General features: G+C 31.8%; 1 long non-coding RNA gene across 2 annotated transcripts; it reads right to left on the reverse strand.

The window, feature by feature from the left end:
* Positions 1–6618: 6618 nt before the first annotated feature.
* On the reverse strand, positions 6619–8975 carry LOC107842793. Of its 2 annotated transcripts, XR_001666093.2 has the most exons (4): positions 8738–8975; positions 7720–7764; positions 7263–7392; positions 6619–7184 (listed from the first exon to the last, which is right to left on the reverse strand). It is a non-coding gene; the product is annotated as an uncharacterized LOC107842793 (long non-coding RNA). The 2 variants fall into 2 exon arrangements; XR_001666094.2 differs by lacking the exon at positions 7720–7764.
* Positions 8976–21659: the final 12684 nt, after the last annotated feature.

Consider the following 21659-nt stretch of genomic DNA (forward strand, 5'->3'; position numbering starts at 1 on the left):
ACTGAGTTGGATAAATCCCTTATCCAATAACTCCTGCAACTGATCCTTCAGTTCCTTCAACTCTGTTGGGGCCATCCAATAAGGAGGAATAGAAATGGGCTTGGTGCCTGGCTCAACATCAATAATGCAATTAATATCTTGATCCGAAGGCGTACGACGAAAGTCTGTAGGGAATACATCCACAAACTCAGGAACAACATGGACAAAATCTAAGGAAGGAGGCAAAACAACACTAGTTTCATGAATATAAGTCAAGTAAGACAAACATCCCCTCTCAATCAATTTATGAGCCTGAACATAAGATATCCAAATGAAGTGTACCCTTCCAAGATAGCCTTGGCATACCCGGTGAAGCTAAAGTCACGGTCTTAGCAAAGCAATCTAAGATATCATGATAAGGATCCAACCAATCCATGCCGAAAATAACATCGACCATATCTAATACAAGCACATCTACTAAAGTCTCACGCCCGTAAAAAGTCACAACACAAGATCGATGCGCCTGATCCACCACTAAAAAATCACCTAACAGGGTAGATACACGAATAGGCATGGCAAGAGGCTCGCTAATAGAATCAAAACTTAAAGCAAAATATACAAACACATAGAAGAAAGTTAATCTGGGATCAAATAATACAGATGCAGGTTTGAAACAAATGGGGATGATACCTGTAATCACAGCATTAGAAGCCTCTGCCTCAGGTCTAGCTGGTATAGTATAACACTGACCACGACCGTTAACTTCTTGGGTGGTCCCACGACCATCCACTGCCTGGGTGGCCCTATGACCACCCCCTCAAGCTCCACTACCTCTGCCCCTCGTACCTCTGGTAGTACCCCTACCCCTTATAGCTGGAATAGAATTATTCCAAACCACTCGGCGGGGATAGTCCTTAGCCACATGGCCAATCTCATCACACATATAGCAACTTCTATGACCAGTCTCAACAGAAGAAGGTGGAATTAGGCCCGAACAGCCACCCTAAATTGCTGAACTAAAAGATCCACCCCTTGAACTTTGTAAAGCTGCCTGCATGTGCCTACCATGGTATCCACAAGAACCACTAAAATCGCTGTGTCAAGAGGTCTAACTCGTGCACTCACCAAAACATCGCACCTTCTTGGCACCTCCCTGAGATGCACTAAGAATACCTCTATCATCTTAGCATAATCCACAATACTTTGAAAAGAAGCCCTAAACATAACCATCTAAGACGTAGCCAACTAAAGAAAGATATCCAAACTCTTCACAAACTTTCTAATCTTCTTAGACTCGGTGGAAATGCTATCATAGAAATATCTGTAAGGGCATAAAAGCATGCCTCATACTCAGCAACTGACATAGAGCCCTGCTCCAAATGATCAAACTCGTTCTGCATATGGTCTGTCAAATGAAAAGGAATAAATCTCTCAAGAAAAGCCTCAGCGAACTAATCCCAAGTTATCTCGGGAGAATCACAGGGTTTATAACTGATAAGCGACCTCCACCAATCTCTCACCGCATCTTTCAACTGATAATATATATTAGCAACTCTATAGGACTCAACTAAACCTAAATTATGCAACTTCTCTCTGTAATCAATCAAAAACTCGTAGGCATCCTCGCCCACTACACCACCAAATCTAGGAGGACCCAACCGTGTAAGCCTCTCAAACCTCTTTTAATACTCAAAAGATATCACTGCACTAGCCATGAGAGGAGACATGGTAAATTTGGCACGCTATGATCCCATCTGAGGAGGTAACATAGATGATGGTTGAGCTTTTAATCTCAGAACCCCATAGTCAGATGTCAGCACTGAACGTGGAATGGGACTCGGGGTCTGAGGAGTACCTAAACTAGAAACAGGTGTAACAGAAGGATACGCACTCTTAACTGGAGGAACACCCGACATAACCAAAGAAGAACCTTTTAAATGGGTCAGCAAATAAACTAACAATCCCTTCAATACTAGGAAAGACAAACTCTGAAGAACTAGAGTAGGACCCACACCTCTAACCTACTCAACATGAGGCTCAGGGGAGAGCCCTCTAGCACTTCTCCTAGACGGGGCTGCACCACATGGTTGTCCCCTCTCTCGAGTTCATCCACGACTCGAGGCTCGCCCTCTAGGTGAAGGCTCTGCATCACTACTCTTGTGGGACCTAGTCAACACCATTTGCAAAAAGAGAGAAACATAACTCAGAACACAACATATGAAAGAACTTCGCACGGTAAGGAATAAAATAAGAAAAATTTTCCTAAAGACATTTTATAGCCTCTCAAAGATAGATATGGACGTCTACATACTAATCCACGAGACTCAATTAGACATCCCACTCTTACACAGTTGAGACTAATAAAACCTGGCTGGACTGACACGAATTTGTCACGACCTAAAAATAAAGATCATGATGGCACTTATCATGGTTTAACTTGACAAGTAAGCCTGTCACCCAAATCAATACAATAAAAGAAAAAGAATAATAGAAATATCCCAAGGTAAGGCTTCTAGAATGAAGCTGAACCATATAAGTAATCATAACAATGCAGAAAGAACTTATCCAAAATACCAATCATGCCCAAAACCAGATGTCAATAGTGTAAGAACTACTAATACAACCCAAAAGTCAGATATATTAGAAAAATAACCATAAAGGAATAATATTTGTCTCCGAATACTAATAAAGACATAACTACTATAGAAAGATAGAGGTGAACTTCGGACACATGAATGTCCAACCGCTACCTTGGAAGCTTCAACAAACGTCTAAGTCAAGCAAGTTGAGGTGCACTCGAGCTAGGACCTGCACCGAAAGAGCGCAGTAGGCATGAGTACGGTCAACTTGTACTTAGTAGGTATCATAGGCCGATCAAGCAAAGTATTATATAAAGCATACAAAATATACACTAAGGGCACGTCACCTGCAATCAAAAAATATCCCACAACGGTATCCCACTCCGCTTGCACTAACAGTTCTAATGTATCTCACATATATTGTAACTTTACACCAAGATAGAACAAAAGTACATATTATATCACATATAAGAAAAACAAGGGGGAACATGCATATACAAGATCATTAAATACAAGTAAAAGAAAATACGATAAATACATAGATGGCAAGTCAATATGGAAATACAACACAACATAACACAATAAAGTAAGTGCAATGTATATTATGATGATAATGATGATGTACGAGGTCGTCGCGCAACCTCTGGGATTGTCGCACAATCCCCGTAGACACCTACGGAGGTAAGCCTCCCAACATAGGACCCATGGGGGGTTTGTCAACCCATTTACAATCCCCATATCTCATATCTCCTTTATGGCACATCCCTCGGAAAGGGTTTTATAAGGTGTTACAATATCTCCTCCCTGACACATCCCTCGGGGGAAGGGGGTTTAAAAAAATGTTGTCAGTGTTTCTCAGATGTTGTCACGCTAGTACTAATGTTTCATGAATGAGCGTTATATGAGGATGTAATGCTCACAACGATGAGTATTTTCAAAACCAACCACAATGATATATTTCCACAATCATGTGAGTCAATATCTACTCATTATTTCAGTTTCATCTACGAATTTTCACATGTCTCATATGCCAAATAAAGTATGAATATAATAAAAATACATCAATGGTACCATATTAAGAATATTACCAACACAATACAATTATTCATATGTATTCAATATTATTAATATCACATAGGACCCCTTATGGTTACACATATCACATAATAACTCAATTTTGACAATTACATCACATATAGGCCCCCACACGGGCACAAAACATAAATATTCATTTTTTATAATTATTTCTCACCCTTAACATGCATTTTGTATCATCATTTACTACCCAGCCCAGTCTGAAAGATTTAAGCCATAACCTACCTTAAAAGCCGAAACTGATCCGCTACACTTAGAACCCACAATCATACTTTTCATGAAAAATATCAAACTCTACTAAAAACATCAAATGTGGAATATACGTTTCAAAACAAAACCAACGATGCCCATATTGACTACTTTTGGTTCGGGGTCAAAATGGACCCCTGAAACGAGTTTTCAAAAAAGAAGGGCAAAATTAAACCTTTACTTCAAAAACATGTTTCCTATATTTTAAGAAATCTACATCTGAAAATCCAAGTCAAATTGAGTCAAAAACGAGGTTCAAATTTAAGAAAAACTATTTCTAAGCTTTACCGGGCAAAAATCTTTCAAATCCGGATTAAAAACAAGAATCGGAGTTGTTTTAAGGGTTAAACTGATGAAAATTAGAAATTATAAGATAAAAATACTATTCAAGTGAAATTGAAGTTTAAAATCAAGCTCTAAGATTTTTGGGGTTTTGAGAAATTAATCAAGAAATTACTAAGAAAAAGGTGAATCCTTACCTTAAATTCGTAACAAAATCAAGAAATGGGTGTTAATCTAGCTTCCCAAACTCTCACAAACTTTAATTTTAAGCTCCCACACTATTTTAGGGTTTAACTCACAAGAGTCAAGATGAAAATGAGCAAATGGGTCAAAAAGAGGTGAAAATCTGCTATTTATTGCAGATTTTCTACAATAGCTATTTTTTCTTTGGTCGATCGGACTTCGACGGGGTGCCCGAAATTCGTTCGGAGTCCGATACATGAAAACAAACTATGCAATCGTACTAAATTCAATGTTTCAGACGCGATGGCAATATCAAATTTTCAAAAAAAAATTGTTTTCACAAAGTTGACCCCCAAAATCATAATTTTCCAAACCGAGGATCGAAATTAGATTTAAAAACCGTAAAATCATAACAAATATGCTAACACCCTAAAATCGATATTATGGATCTGCTAGCAAAGTCGGATTTTCCATCCAAGCTTGTTTTGACCAAATGTGGATCCTATACCCAAATTTTTAATTTTTCAACTTTTCGATCAATAGGTCGAAATAAGCTCGGGTGCACCGGGATACGAACCAAAGGTCTACCTAGCCTAAAATTGATATTTTAGAGTTGTTGGTGCAGTCCGTTTGATTATCCGTCACACGAATCTAAAGATATCCACATAAGACCAAAATAAGGTCCTCGGAGCCATCAAAAATCACAATATTACATAAATGATACCAAAATGCATCAGAAATCATGTCAATCAGTTCCACACCCCAAAAAATACCATAATGCAGCTATGGGGAGGGGCAAAATAGTCAAATCACATAAAATAATAAATTTCACACATTTCATCAAATTTTTAGGTCATTACAGTAATTTTGCAAAAATGTTGCTATTTATTGTAATTATTGTCTTAGATATGTTACTTTCTATAATTTTTCCTATTTCGAAACTGTGAGTTTTATGAAAATAAATTGTGTAACAATCAATCAAACGTCTTTCAATCTAGGTAAAATATTGATCTTTTTTCTCAACTTTTTAACATTTTTCTTAATTATTGGTACTTATATAATATACTGTATCATAAAACCTAGGGGTCTTTTGGTAGAGTGTATTAAAAAATTAATTCATGCATTAGTTTAATGTCTATTACTAATACCTTGTTTGTCATACTTTTGCACCCTATGTATAACTAATGTTTGCATTAGTTATACACTCTATTGTGTATTGAGGTGTGTATTATTAATACCTTAAAATCCATGGTATTAGTAATGCAATGGATCCAATACATGCATTAACATGATTAAAGACACTATTATCCCTAAAAAATAATTTACATCCTTTCCAACATATATATGAAAGATATTTTTGTAATTTTTTTATTTTTAGAAATTATTTAATTCATATTATTTTTAATACACCAAACCAAATACTGTTTAAGAAACATACGAATATAGCTAACACAAGCATTACTAACACACCATATTTTATATTATTCTCATACACTCTACCAAACGAACTCTAAAGTTACTTATGGATCACATTCTCTTAATTATTTATTTAAAAGCTCAACAGTCACTGTAGAAGAATAAATATGTCAATCTATTCCTCTATTTGTTCATATTTTTTAATGCTTTATGTATATCTTGAATTCTCAATTATAAGGTAATAAAATTTAGTATCCAATACACTACTAGAAATCATCATTTTTCCGATGGCTGATGTAATCAGAATATGGTTGAAAAATAATGTAGTTTTGACTACTTTCCAACTATTTTATGATAGTCAGAATATAACTTGTAAGAAAAATATTTTCAACTACTGTAGTTAAAAAATTCCGACAACTATCGAAAACATAGTTGGAAATTTAATAAATATTTATTTAATAATTATAAATATTCCGACTACTCTAGTCGAAAATTTAATAAATAGGTATGTTAAATTTTATAATTATTATGACTACTATAGTCAGAAAGTTAAATAAATAATTGTTTAATAATTATAATTATTCTGACTATTGTAGTCACAAAATTAATAAATAACTATTTAATAGTTATAATTATTCCGACTACTGTAGTTGGAAAATTAATAAATAATTATTTAATAATTATTATTATTCCGATTACTATAGTCAAAAAGCTAATAAATATTTATTTAATAATTATTCTTCTGACCACTTTTACCAGAATTTTAATAAAAATATTCACCCAGTAATTATATAATTAAATCTTGCATTAGCTTATACTGCTCTCAGATTATAAACAACATAACTAATGTATTTTTAATAATAGGATCAAACACAGACAAAAATTTATAAATACAACCACTTTAAAACATCCAAAACAAATATCAAATCAAATAGATTAAACATCTAAATGTCACAACCAAAAACAAGAACAAGAACTAGGAGTATGTTGTGAGACATAATTAGGGAAGAGCCTTGAAATCCCAAAATCTGCAACTTTAACACTAAAGTTGTGATCAAGGAGTATGTTGTTAGTCTTGATATCACAATGTATTACGTCAGAAGCACGCAAGTATGCCAATGCACCAGCAGTTTCTATGGCAATGTTCATGCAGACTGGCCACGTGAGTGATCGATCCTTCACTCTGTCACCTGGAGGTGATCAGCAAGAGTTCCGTTCGGAATGTATTCGTAGACAAGGAGTAGTCATGGTTGCACCTTGAAGTGCAGCCATAGAGAGTGACAAGATTAATGTGCCTCAGTCTGGTAAGGATCTCAATTTCATTTACAAACTGCTCCATTTGCTTGCAGTTATGCTCGTAGAGGCGCTGTACAGCAGCTTCTCTTCTATCCTTAAGTTTTCCTGTTCATTGATGAACAAGAATTAGGCACATGAAGAAATAGTTGATGTATAGCTCAGTTGGATTAGGAAGTTACTCACCATAGTAAACAGTTCCAAAACCCCCATCTCCAAGTACTCTAGAGGAACTAAAACATCCGTGGTTTCTTCAAGTTCTGTATAAGAGAAGAATGGGACATGAAAGTATATGCTGCCTCCCTCAACATCATGTCTAAAAATGTACAAGAATTTCTTTGTGAGAGGAAGTGGGATGGACTAAGTTTTCTCTTTTTGTAAAACCAGATAGCTAAACAAGTTATCACCACTTAATACTCCACCACAAACTGGAAGGAAATCAATAATCACAGGTTATCCAAAAAATAAAAAAGAAAAAAACATCACAATCTCAACTCCACTTTCCATACATTTATGAAACCTAATATACTTGTCTCTCCATCATCCTTTATCATTATGGCTATGTTTTGAACATTTACCCCAATGAAAAAGAAAATTCAAATGATATACAAAAGAAAGATGATGTTAATGGATATCTAAGTACCTGCTCCAAGAGTCAGTTCCAACTTACTTCTAGTCACTTTTGGATCTAAATCGAAAAGGGAAAATTATCAGCTGTGATATGAAACAAGAAAGGACTCTAATAAATATACATTTGACCTTGAACATGTAGATTATTTTGAGATGTCTACCTTTGTAACAATGAAAATTGTTGTTTTTAACAAAAAGTAGGGAAACGGATACTCAAGAAACGTATACTTAAGTGGAATAAGTACATAGTATGCAATATTATCAAGAAATGTAAGGAAACGGATACTCAATATAGATACACATAGAATTCTGCTTAAAGCCATTTCCGATGAAACTTATATATATGACTAGGATATCGTTCATACATTGATAGAGCCATCTTAAAATATCAGTTAAAAAAAATTCAAAATTGATGATTGTAGCCCTTCTAAAAAAAAGTGTTGATTTGTTGAACCTCTTTTATTCTTTCACTATGGATAATCAACTTCATTGGCTTTCCATTGAAATATTATCACTAGCTTAGTAAATGTTAGCAACAACTTTATACCATTCACGACCAACAGTATATCATCTTACAACTCTCAAACAAGGTCACTCATACAAAAAGAACCAAGATCGACTAGAACTTCCACAAAAACAGAACCATCCAATTTGTAAACACACCAGATAAACCTAGCTATTGACTTACTAATGGAAAACAATATCTGAAAACTAAGATATCACTCAGTCAAGTCCTGTAACAGAGAACAACAATCATGTAGGACAACTTCTACTTTTAAGCTATCCAACACATTTTACTCCAACTCCAGTACATATAACAACCAGTCTAGTAAATTCATAAATGACATAACTAAGGACTGAAACGACGCTAAGAACAAAATCAATTTTCTTATCAACCCAAAATTTCAATTAAAAGGATTCAATATTTCAAAAAGAATTAGTTGTAGAGGGCTCAACACTTACTATATACATAAAAATAATTTTAATCATTTATAAAAAAGAGGTTCTAATATAGAAGAAAGACAACAAACCTCTAACTCGCCGTCGCCGTCACTACCAAGTCGTCATCGTCGTCACCACCAAGTCGCTGTTGCCTTCAAATCGTCGAGTTGTGGTATTTTTTGTCTGAGATTGTGAACTAGGGTTTAGACAGAGGGGCTGTAAGGTATTGGTTTGATTATATATTTTTGAGAGAGACAACGTAGAGTGAAGAGATACTGCCAATTTCTAGGGTTTAGAAAGAGACGGCAGTGAGAGAAATGTTGATATGTTTATTTTATATCTTATATACATTATTAAATAATTAAATATAATTTCCAGGGTATTGGAAAGTGTTGATATGTTTATTTTATATCTTATATATATTATTAAATAATTAAATATAGATTTTCGACTACTTCCGTCGAATAGAAATTTAATATATTTAATTATTTATAATATTTCTTATTACAATAGTCGAAAATATTTTTATTATATTTAATTATTTAGTAATTTTCTATATAAAGGTATGATTATAGATTTATTCATATATTTATTTAGATATTATTATTTTCGACTACAGTAGTCAAAAATATATATTTAATGATTTATTTATTTGATTATTTATATTTTTGACTAAAATGGTCAGAAGTACCATGGTAATAATTTATTTAAATAATTATTTAATTTATGTAAGGATATGATTATATATTTAGTCATATATTTATTTAGCTATTAGTATTTCTGACTATAGTGATCGGAAATATATAGCTAATAATTTATTTATTTGATTATTTATATTTCCGACTACATTGTTCGAAAATATATTTAATAATTTATTTATTTGATTATTTATTTTTTGACTATAGTAGTCGAAAATATATTGGTAATAATTTATTTAAATATATTTTCGACTACAGTGGTCGGAAATATATATTTAATAATTTATTTATTTGATTATTTATATTTTCAGCTACAGTGGTTGGAAATATATTTAATAATTTATTTATTTGATTATTTATATTTTTGACTACAGTGGTCGAAAATATATATTTAATAATTTATTTATTTGATTATTTATTTTTTCGATTACAGTGGTCCAAAATATATTGGTAATAATTTATTTAAATAATTATTTAATTTGCTATGATTATATATTTAGTTATATATTAATTTAGCTATTAGTATTTCCGACTACAGTGATCGAAAATATATATTTATTAATTTATTTATTTAATTACTTATATTTCCGACTACAGTGATCAAAAATACATTGGTACTGATTATATATTTATTAATATATTTATTTAATTATTTATATTTTCGACTACAACAGTCGGTATATATATTTTATGGAATTTACCGTCAAATATTCTGACTGTTGTAGTCTCAAAGAGTATCGAAAAAATATTTGATAAAAAAATAATAATAAAAAAGTAAATTTTCCGACTGAAGTAGTCGAAAATTTGCGACTACTTTTTTTCAATCGGAACTTTCGTTCGAAAAATAGCGAATTTGTGGTATTGATAGTAATTTAATTTGTTCCTCTTAATGTTTCATTAATAATAACATCCATATACAATTGATTTTATTTTATTTATTTCTACATAAAATTCCTTATAACTGATGCACCAATTTATGAACTGACGGTTCCTGCTCCTAGTAATGCCTAAACAATCTCATTTATCAGATTTCATAGTATGTGCAACTTGTGCATTTGTAGTTTAAACAAGGGAGAATGACCATAACAATTCAAGCGCACTGTGAAGAAGCGTGGAAGACAAGAGTACAAAAGGTTGAGTAAATTCAGAAAATAATGATAGAAATTAGAAAGCTTTATGATTAACCGTATGCAGATTATAATAGTAATTTTCTTTTAATCTCAATTAAATAGACTATTGCAATATATATAAACGTACATAGATGTTTGTTTTCATTATGTGAAGTTGTAATTGGTTCTTATACTACATTGTTATATAGTTCGAACAACATGATTTTTTGCTCTATTTTAGATCATGACTATTGGTGCACATATTTAGTTAGGTGGCGAAAATTTTGACAGCAGGCTTGTGAATAATTTCCTACAAGAATTCAAAAGAAATTTATAATTAGTTAAAAAAATAACTTTTTAGCTTAAGTGATTAAAAGTTTAAAATAAATACTTATAAATTAAGTAGATAAGTGTTTGGATAGAATTTATTGTCAAAGTGACTTAAATATCCTTAAAATTGTTAACACCATAAGTAAGATGAATTATTTATAATTTTTAATTCTAATAATTCAAAAATATTTCTATTTAAATGCACCTTTAGTGTAAAGTGATTATCTGAGGTCAATTTATAAATATAATTTACTTTTTAATTTTTAAACGTTAAAAAATAAAAATTTAGGACATTTTTTTATATAAAAATAGTATTATATTGTAATATTGCAAGTTCATACTAATTTGGCTATGTTAAAATGTAAACCTCCGATGTAATAATGGATTCTCTAAAAACAAAGGAGAAAGATAAAGAGGAAATTGGAGGAAAGAGACGGGGAAGCAACCAAGAGAAAAAGAAAGAAAAATTATATATTTAAGGGCTACAAGTTCGGGGTATTATTGGAATTGAAGGAAAATATAAGGGTAAAAGGGTAAATATTTTGGTCAAACATAAAAGAATTTTAATCTAAAAAGTAAAAGGCTAGGGCCTAAGGTACCCAACTTCTCACTTTTTTATTTTTTTAATCAGTTTTTAGATTTTTTTTAAGCTCTTTTTAATTTCACCAAACACATAAAAAGGTTAAAAGAAATTAAAAGTTGATTTGATCAGATTTTAATCTTATCCAAACGAGCTCTTATTGAATTTGATGTATTTTTATTAATTTTTTTAGTAATTTCGATGTCATAATCTATAGGAAAGTAAGAAAGGGATTAAAACATTAAAAAAAAAAAAAGAAAGAAAGAGAGAGAGATTACATATAAAAGAGAGAGGTAAAAGGATACAAGAGATAAAGAGAAGCATGAGAAAGAGTAGAGGAAAAATAATGTTTCACTAGAATTGCTAACTTAGGAATTAAAATAAATCAATAGAAGAAAAAAGAATTGGAGGAAAAATCAACAGAAAAGAAATCTATATTTATGTCTAGAATCTATATCTATATCTATATCTATAATTTATATCTATAATATATAATCTATATCTATTTATAATATACATCTATATCTATAATCTCTCTCTCTATATATATATATAAAATCTATATCTATAATGTATTAAAAGTGTGAAGGACCTTAGAAATGTCGTTTGAACTTGTTGCCCTTTAATAAAAGTCTTTGTTTTAGACAAAATCATCTTTTCACTATTTTTTTCTAATATTTAAAAGTTAAAAATTAATTAAATATATTTATGATAAAACCTTTCGTTACTAGAAGTCATCAGAATTAATAGCAACTAATACTTTTTCATGAGTTTAAGAATTCAAAATCAACAAAATTTGATTGTAAGAAGATTTAATATTGTCTTTTCCTATATTCCTTAAATAAAATTTTAGTTATACATAAACACTAATATATACTACAAAGTTAATAATATCCAAAAAGACAAACACGTGCACACCCAAAAAGGCAAAAACATACCTTTTTAGAAAAAAAATTACTTCCTTTACTTTTTTAAGTTCCAAATTCAATGGTCTTTTCCTATATTCTTCAAGTAAAATTCTACTTATATATTAAACATTAACAAATTAGTTAAAGTCCTTATTTTATCTAAGTAACAAATCATAATATTTAATACTCCTAAATCAATTAGAATTTTTGTCTTATATAAAAAAAAAATTCTATAATTCTATTTAAGTAATATTTTGATCATATTTTACTTCAAAAATACAACCTTTCTTCTACTTCTATTTTTCTTTTTATTTTGAGTTTTATTGTTTTTAATTCAAGTTGCCCTTTTACATTCATTATCGTCATCCTTCTGTCTTTCTTTATCATTTTTAGTTAAAGAATTTAAAGATTATATATAAATTATGTATAATCAACAATTAACAGGTATTGTCCTCTTGTAACAATTTTTTGTGTTTCTCTTTCAGTTAAAATTTTTTTATGGAAAAATTGAATGAAACAAGCATGTTGTTGCCGAATGAAGTTGTCAAAAAAATTAAAGGTTTATCTTTCCCAAAAAAATTAAGGTTTATATTACACATGTGATGATTCTCTTTTGATTGATGTAAGTTTTACTCCTTACAAAGGTATTTGATACTTTTTACGCAAATATTAAATGCAACACTATATAGCACTATTATCATATTTATTACTCTTGTTCTCTCTGAAAAGACATTCGATTATAACTCTTTATGTATCTTTCTTGTGTATAATGAGCGTTAAGTTTCTTTATATTTTTAGTGACTAATTTTTATTTTTAATGACAGCTAAATGGAGTTCAAAGTTAAAAAAGTCATATTATAAGGGTATATCAAAAGTTTGGACTTACTAGATGATGCAGTTCATGTGAATATCATTATGCAATGTTTTGAGACTCAAAAAAAATGAACTATCGCACTAAAAAGAAAAGAGGTGAACAAAAAATAAAATTGTGTAGCTCTTACCTTTCACTATGCACTATTAATTTATTATCTAATCTATAGAATTATGATATGCAATATGTACCAAAAATAAAAAATTTCTTTTTATGAATTATTCATTGTTTTAGTTGCACGAAATTCTGTAGATCAATTTGTACGTATAAGAACATAATCAATGATTTTGTATAAAGATTTGACTTTAAAAATGTAACGCCCCGAAAACGGGTCCCAAGACGTCACACGGTGCTTAGGATCACAAGTGATTCAAAGCTAACCCTTCTACTGGCATACTTACAAGCAACTGAATAAAATACATAAATTTGAATAAAATCAGCGGAAATATAAAAACACTTCTGAATTGGATAAATTCAAATCTGAATTTATTAGATTACAACTCTGCTATTACAAACCAAACTGAAACTAAATACATCAACACTACTGAATGTCTATGAAGCCTCTACTAGTACTGACTATAGGTATCCGGGTCATGATTCCCAACTATCTTAACTCAATACGACTGAATAAAGAATATACAATACTTCTCAAACTGTATAACTGACTCGAGCCCTTAAATCAAAATGACTCATCACCTGCTGACTGAAAGTTGCGAACTGGCTGGATATGGTGTATGCGCTATAACTTGTACCTACATTATGAGACAATGTAGCACATAGACATATATGTGGATCAGTACTTTGAGGATGTACTGAGTATATGGGGGTGTATGCAATAGTTAAACAATATAATCAATCTTTATAGAAATCATGCATGCTGATATAAATGACTCTCATAGCTTGAGCAAAAACTAAAATCTAAGTCTCATGAATCATGAATAAGGAAGCATTAGTATGAGTCTCGTGAGTCATTACACTTTATTCTAAAATTTGTATCCTCTTCCTGTTCTCAAATCTTGTCAACTGGATGAAATCTTAAAATAATAACTTTCAGGACATACACTTAAATCATATGAAAATAACGAACTTCTTTTGAAACTTAAGAATTACAGCACTTTAGGGAACTTAGGACTTGGAACTTAAAGACTGTAACACTTTTAGAGACTTTGGGACTTAAAACTTTGGAAATCTTAAAATATTAACTTTCAAAAGATATACTAAGACTTTAAATCTATAAACTATTTAAAGAGTAGGGGTCTTCTTTTGAAACTTAGAGATTTCAGAACTTTAGGACTTGAGAACTTTGTAACTTTAGGATTGGGAACTTAGGAATTCTAAAAATTCAAACTTTTAACATATATATTTTTATCTTAATTAGAGTACGGGACTGCTTTGGGAGTTTCTTCTAACCTACATAAACCATGTGAGCTGACATGGAGTCCAACATCTTGCCTACGTTGAGGAGATTTTTTCTACCCTTACCATCGGAACAGAACCTTCACTTTAGTGATCACTTTCTTAACCCACTTGGGGTAAATAATAATTCTACGGTGGCTCGTAGTTCTGGGGCATGAGACCTTGGAATCAAACCCAACTCGGTGCTAAATACTACTCGCATACTTAAGCTCAGAACTTTTAGGAAATCCACCTTAAAATAATTCAAGGGTCTATAATAAAGACCAAATATACTTCTCTTGACTTTAATCCATAATTAATGTGGATCCCTATCTTAGCTTAGACCCAAAAGGTCAAATATTTAACAAAAATCTAAAAATTTCTTAGCTATGGGGTACTTATGACTCAAACAATCGTGAACAACAATCTTTTCTTGAAACTTCGTTGGACTATCATCAATAAGCTTTAAAACTTTAATAGCATGGAAATATCAATACACTACTTGAAACACTTTAGAAAGTATCAACAATTCATTCTTGGACTCAAGGCATGTATATTCTTAAAGGATTTCAATTACAATAAAGCTTAATTCATGGCACCAATCTTGGAAATACTTGAAAATATCACATTAATATAGGAATGTGCAATTTATAGCATGAATTATCAATTCAAATCATAAATAAGTGAAATAATCATGCAATTCAAGACTTGAACAACTTATCAATTCATATTCTCAAAATAATATAATTTGGGTATAGACCCACTTGCAAAAATATGAAATTCATTTATAAAAATCAAATCTTTGGGCACAAGAACGAAAGACTTATTCTTGTTCAAACCCCACATATCTTAGATTAGAAACTTTGGATGAACTCTTGCTTTTGGGATGCTATTCGTGACTTTGAATAGATATTCTTGATGCTCTCACTTTGGGAATTTCAATTCTTGATTCAATTTTGAAAAGTGGCGGTGAAATTTTGAGTTTTCTTGAACTTTGGGTTGAAACCCTAGGACGTATTCTAGAGAGAATTTGAAGAGAGTTACTATATTTTGGTGTTTTGATTTGTTTAGTGACTTCATAGGGTTAAGAAAGAGGAATTTATGTGATTAATATATCATAAAAACATTTAGGAGTGATTAGGAACGGTTTAGAGGTGTCAAATGGCTTAGTTTCCCTCGGAATAACTCAAAAACGAAATGTCCAGGTCGTTGTGCTACTATACTTGGAAAACTGAGGTTTTGCTTTGAGCACTTACAAATTGAGTCATGACTAAATAGTTGAATCATAAACATGATGCTTGGACTAAACTTAATTTACAACTTGCATGGACGTGAATGAATTACCTCAAGAATAGGAAAGATAGAAAAACTATGGGAACTTGTTTGTCTGATTACTAAACTAAATTGCTGGCTATACGGACTGAATTATATTGAAAGCTTACACTCAACTAGAATATTTCTTCAGCACTCTTAGCAAGAAGTTATAATAACATTAAGAAAAAAAGAATCTTGGGTATGACTTGAGTGAGATATCTGAAGAAGGAATTCTTAGTATTGCTATAACTTTATAACATGGGACATAGGCTTCTTAAACACAAACTAGTTAGAATTTCTAGGCCTTAGACAATGCAACTGCTAGTTTTTCAAGCTCTGAAACACTCCTCAAATACTCTTTTTAACTACATTTTCTCCCATTTAATACCATGCTTACACGGGTTCATATAACTTCATATACTAATGTTTGGTCTGAACTAAATTCTCTCACCATGTTCAAGCCTAACTTGAATCCTAACTTACTACACATAACATTATAACACTAGTATGAACCATGAATTCAATACCCCAAGTATTTTCACAACTTTTCCTCTCTAAGATGGTTTTTCTTATCACTTCAATGACTAACTCTAAACTCTTACTATGGATTCACTAGCGCATATTGCATTCCTCCACTTACATCCCAACACGATATTCAAGCCTATTATTATAACCATATACGAACTTCAAGGAAAACACACATAAAGTCTTACTCCTCCTAGTCTCTAAACCTCTATCAACAACAACATTTTTGCACTATTCTTAATAACATACACATAAAATTTTCAACTAACCACAATATGTATTAAAGACTTGGCCTCAATCTTTCTTCACACTTATAGCCTTAGCTAAAACGGGCATACGATGATCTTTTCTCAACAATAAATATTTACTCTCTCCCATCTAAAAAACTGTTCATCATCACTATCTTAACGTAGGAAGAGGTCATAGAAGGGCTAACACATAAGGACCTGAAGCGCAGAAAAATACTATACATAACTTTAACACTTAACTGAGGCCTGGGGAATAGAACGTCAAAGGTATAGATTCGTTAAAGAGATCTAAACTGAGGAAATACATGATATAAACTAGATTTCAGTAGGATCATGAGTTTTTGAGAACTGATCATGCTCTAGAACATGAGTTCATACTTACCATGAGCGGTTCAACATAAGATTGGAGTTCATAGATTTCTGAGGAATGACTCGAATCATAAACTGAAGTTGTTACTTACTTACTAGAAACCGATAATGGATTTGAGTACACATGAAGTGTATAAGCATTGGCCTTTGGCATGGATCTATCACACATGACATGAATCTGATATGATAAAGATTGAAATCCAATCAATACTCTAGAGTAAGAAAGGATTAATAACTCATCGCAACTCTTGTTGACATATAACGCAATCTAACTTACAAAACTTGGTTTGGTTCTTCACTCTACCATCTCCCCCTTAGATCAAAGATAACATTTTAAGTCTATGGAACCCTTTACTAACTGTAATCTAAACTGCAATCCCATTACTCTAGAGTCTAGGGCATAATAATACCTATAAATAATAAACTTACCTTGAAAGACTACAACTTAAAGGGTAAAACCCACTGCTAATACTTCATTCTAAGATACAACTCTATCTTTCTATGTCCCCAATATTCATCATCTAATATCTTGAATACTTACTAACTTAGAATCTTCAGGAGTATCACCATACTATGAGTTTGCACCAACTAGTTCTTCAACTCTACTTTCTATTAGCTCAATCTTCAAAAAACTTAACTTAGGTTCCAACACTTAACACGAATATCTTTAACCCTTAATTAACCATACTAATTCCGCCATAGCCTACCAATATCACATCTCTAAACTTATATCTCTAGACCATACGAATCAAGACCATAACAAAAGGCTCAACACTATCCATCAAAACTCCTTAACTTGGCTATTTAGAATAACATATACCATCTAACTAGTCTTTCTCCACCTAGCAACTCAATAGTACTACTAGCCACACACAACATATCATAATCCTAAAAAATAATACATCCCTATATTACCTTGGGCATACTTCTACATCATTCATACAACATCATACTTAATCTCAAATCAGTAAACTTATATTTTTACATTCACTGTTTTAAGCCTATTGGTTCACCTCTATACAACTAGCATCACTAACCAAACAATCGTTATTTCCACCTTGATGATCATCTACTATTCAAACTTAGTGTCTAGTGCTAGGCATGATTAACAACAAAACCTCATAGACTAATCTCACTTGGAGCCCATAAAACAAAGCATCAAGAAACACTAGCCTACTAGAATCTCATAACCATAATAATTGATCAATAATCATATGGCCTATCTTATTTACAATCCATCAACACATCCTCCTTCTATACATCATTACTATCTACCCTTTTTATGCAGCTAAACTTAGTACATAGCTCTATAATTTTCAATTAAACTCCCTCTTGCAATCTCAGAGAAGCCTAAATTAACAACGCTCATCTACCAAGAACCTTCCTCAATAACCTACACTTTTCTTCCGTAACAAACACCGTCAACAACTCTTTTCATACTTCAAGCAAACAACAATTTACCTTAAATAATAACTCCTTCTATAGCTTCTACTAAACTAACACACAAGGACATACCACTTTATTACCAACTCAATCATATGCAAACAGATTCGGCTATATATATATACAATAAATTGCACTTACCACCTTTCTTGTTAATACACCTTTAAACCTCCAGTTCCAACCAATACAAGAACAATAAGGTGAACAACAAGTTGCTAGTGAATTAAATTAGGCCTCACATGGCTTCACTAGACTTTGATTTTTGTGTTTTAAACAAGAAAATGAGATGAATAATAAGGTAACTATGCTAGTTAATCGAAAGAGCCCCACATGGCTTCACTAGACTTTTAGTTTCAACCAACGCAATGATAACAAGATTATAAGAGATAGAAACTTAACACATAATATTAAATAATCTAATAATACACATTTTACTCTGTCTTAACTGATTGACTCATAATAATGGGGGCATAACTTTAAACTTGAGGGGCTTATAACACACTAGAAGGATCTTCTTAAGCTGTTTTGTGAGACTTCTGAAAACTTCTTGCTAGCAAGTCTGAGAGCATTATAAGAGGAGAAACTAGAACTTGTTGATCATGCTATCTCAAGAATAATACATGGATAGGGAAGTATAGAATAACATCATGGATTATGAGGAGGAATCGAAAAACACCTCTGACTTGGGCTTAGTGCACCACTTTTATGAACATGAATAAAGCACTTCAATCTTCAAAACATAAAAACACTTCTGAATTGGATAAATTCAAATCTGAATTTATAAGATTACAACTCTGCTGTTACAATTCAAACTGAAACTAAATACATCAACACTACTGACTGGCTATGAAGCCTCTACTAGTACTGACTATAGGTAGCCAGGTCATGACTCCCAACTATCTCAACTCAATACAACTGAATAAAGAAAATACAATACTTCTCAAACTATATAACTGACTCGAGCCCTTGAATCAAAAGGACTCATCACCTGCTGACTAAAATCTACGAACTGACTGGATATGGTGTATGCGCTATAACTTGTACCTACATTATGAGACAATATAGCACATAGCCATATATGTGGATCAGTACTTTGAGGATGTACTAAGTATATGGGGGTGTATGCAATAGTTAAACAATATAATCAACTTTATAGAAATCATGCATGCTGATATAAATGACTCACATAGCTTGAGCAAAAACTGAAATCTAAATCTCATGAATCATGAATAAGGAAGCATTAGTATAAGTTTCATGATTCATTACACTTTATTCTAAAATCTGTATCCTCTTCCTGTTCTCAAATCTTGTCAACTGGATGAAATCTTAAGATAATAACTTTCAGGACATACACTTTAATCATATGAAAATAAAGGAGTTCTTTTGAAACGTAAGAATTACATCACTTTAGGGAACTTAGCACTTGGGACTCAAAGACTGTAACACTTTTAGAGATTTTAGGACTTAAGACTTTGGAAATCTTAAATTATTAACTTTCAAAAGATATACTAAGACTTTAAATCTATAAACTATTTAAAGAGTAGGGGTCTTCTTTTGAAACTTAGAGATTTCAGAACTTTGGAACTTTAGAACTTTGTAACTTTGGGATAGGAACTTGGGAATTCTCAAAAATCAAAATTTTAACATATATATTTTTTATCTTAATAAGATTAAGGGACTGCTTTGGGAGTTTCTTCTAACCAACATAAACCATGTGAGCTGATATGGAGTCCAACATTTTGCCTACGTTGAGGAGAGTTTTTCTACCCTTACCATCGAAATAGAACCTTCACTTTAGTGATCACTTTCTTAACCCACTTGGGGTAAATAATAATCCTACGGTGGCTCGTAGTTCTAGGGCATGAGACCTTGGAATCAAACCCAACTCGGTACTAAATACTACTCGCATACTTAAGCTCAGAACTTTTAGGAAATCCACTTTAAAGTAATTCAAGGGTCTATATTAAAGACCAAATATACTTCTCTTGACTTTAAGCAAAAATTAATGTGGATCCCTATCTTAGCTTAGACCCAAAAGGTCAAATCTTTAACAAAAATCTGAAAATTTCTTAGCTATGGGGTACTTATGACCAAAACAATCTTGAACAATAATCTTTTCTTGAAACTTCGTTGGACTATATCAATAAGCTTTAAAACTTTAATAGCATAGAAATATCAATACACTTCTTGAAACACTTTAGAAAGTATCAACAATTCATTCTTGGACTCAAGGCATGTATATTTTTAAAGGATCACAATTTCACAATAAAGCTTAATTCATGATACCACTCTTGGAAACACTTGAAAATATCACATCAATATAGAAATGTACAATTTATCGCATGAATTATCAATTCATATCTTAAATAAGAGAAATAATCATGCAATTCAAGACTTGAACAACTTATCAATTCATATTCTCAAAATAATATAATTTGGGTATAGATCCACTTACAAAAACATGAAAATCATTTATAAAAATTAAATCTTTGGGCACAAGAATGAAAGACTTGTTCTTGTTCAAACCCCACATACCTTAGATTAGGAACTTTGGATGAACTTTTGCTTTTGGGATGCTATTCGCAATTTTGAATGGATATTCTTGATGCTCTCGCATTGGGGATTCCAATTCTTGAATCAATTTTGAAAAGTGACGATGAAATCTTGAGTTATCTTGAACTTTGGGTTGAAACCCTAGGATGTGTTCTAGAGAGAATTTGAAGAGAGTAACTATATTTTGGTGTTTTGATTTGTTTAGTGACTTCATAGGGTTAAGAAAGTGGATTTTATGTGATTAATATATCATAAAAACGTTTAGGAGTGATTAGAGACGATTTAGGGGTGTCAAATGACTTAGTTGCCCTTGGAATAACTCAAAAACGAAATGTCCAGGTCGTTGGGCCATGGGGTTTGCGTCGCACAAGCTATGGAAAACTTTAAGGTTTGCGTCGCACTCCCTATGGCACACTTTACAGTTTGCATCATACACCCTATGGCACACTTTACAGTTTCCGTCGCACACCCTTTTGGAAAACCATAACTTTTCGCTTAGGTATCGTATTTTGGCAAAATTGGTATCGTTGCAAAGCTAATTCAATTATCTAAAATTTGGTGGGTCTAAATATGCCAAAATACCACATATACATCAAGTTATGATAGTTCAAAGATTACCCTTGCAAAATCAAACACTAAAACTTGAAGGATTCAAAAGCTCTTAGCTT

The sequence above is a fragment of the Capsicum annuum genome, chromosome 9, assembly GCF_002878395.1.
Source record: "Capsicum annuum cultivar UCD-10X-F1 chromosome 9, UCD10Xv1.1, whole genome shotgun sequence".
In the NCBI taxonomy this organism is placed as follows: domain Eukaryota; kingdom Viridiplantae; phylum Streptophyta; class Magnoliopsida; order Solanales; family Solanaceae; genus Capsicum; species Capsicum annuum.